Genomic DNA, 731 nt, shown 5'->3' on the forward strand with positions numbered 1-731 from the left:
ATGTTTCCTCATAGCAAATATATTTACCCTGCTTTCATTATTAGGGAATTTTTATTTCAATTTATTAGTAATGGTTAATATGAGATATATAGGCTGATATTGTATATTTATTTGTGCTCATTTCCATTATTTAACATGATTAATTCATTATTAATTAGTTTAGTTATACTAATAAATGCAATCTACTAAATCTCAAAATGAAAATCTTTTTTTTTCATACCATACATTACAATGTTGTGCATTAAAACTAGGCATTAAATAAAAATTAATTCTATCTATCTTCTAAATGCATATTACAGATCTTATCATTCATTAATCTGTGCATGTTTAATTTAAGTTTATTTAAATTTTTTGACCTCAAAGTTGAATTAAAATGTCAAAACCGGACTTTTAAAACATGACACTTCTCTTTGGTAACACATCTTGAATCCTGATGCAGGTATGCCCAGGCATCATGGACAGGACATTCCCACAGACACAGAATTGTTGACATTTTTGCAGATTTATTAAAAAAGAAAAACTGAAATATCACATGGTCCTAAGTATTCAGACTTCTCTGATGACTTTGCAAGCTCACATTCATCTGCCTCCACTTTCGAGTACAATGCCACATCTCAAAATCCAAGTTCCACCCTACATTTTTTTTGTTTTGTTTTTTCTAAATCTGTTACAATATGGAAGAAAGATCTGTCACTGCTTCGGTTTCATCATGATTTCAGGTTTTTTTTTTT

At 29.0% G+C, this 731-nt stretch overlaps 1 protein-coding gene across 1 annotated transcript in view; it reads left to right on the plus strand.

The window, feature by feature from the left end:
- The window catches only part of LOC107594427 (lymphoid enhancer-binding factor 1-like), a 54,607-nt gene that overhangs the window by 31,410 nt on the left and 22,466 nt on the right, over nucleotides 1–731 (plus strand). The gene's annotated exons all lie outside the window — the stretch shown is intronic.

The sequence above is a fragment of the Sinocyclocheilus grahami genome, unplaced genomic scaffold (assembly GCF_001515645.1).
Source record: "Sinocyclocheilus grahami isolate Dianchi unplaced genomic scaffold, SAMN03320097.WGS_v1.1 scaffold183.1, whole genome shotgun sequence".
In the NCBI taxonomy this organism is placed as follows: Eukaryota; Metazoa; Chordata; class Actinopteri; order Cypriniformes; family Cyprinidae; genus Sinocyclocheilus; species Sinocyclocheilus grahami.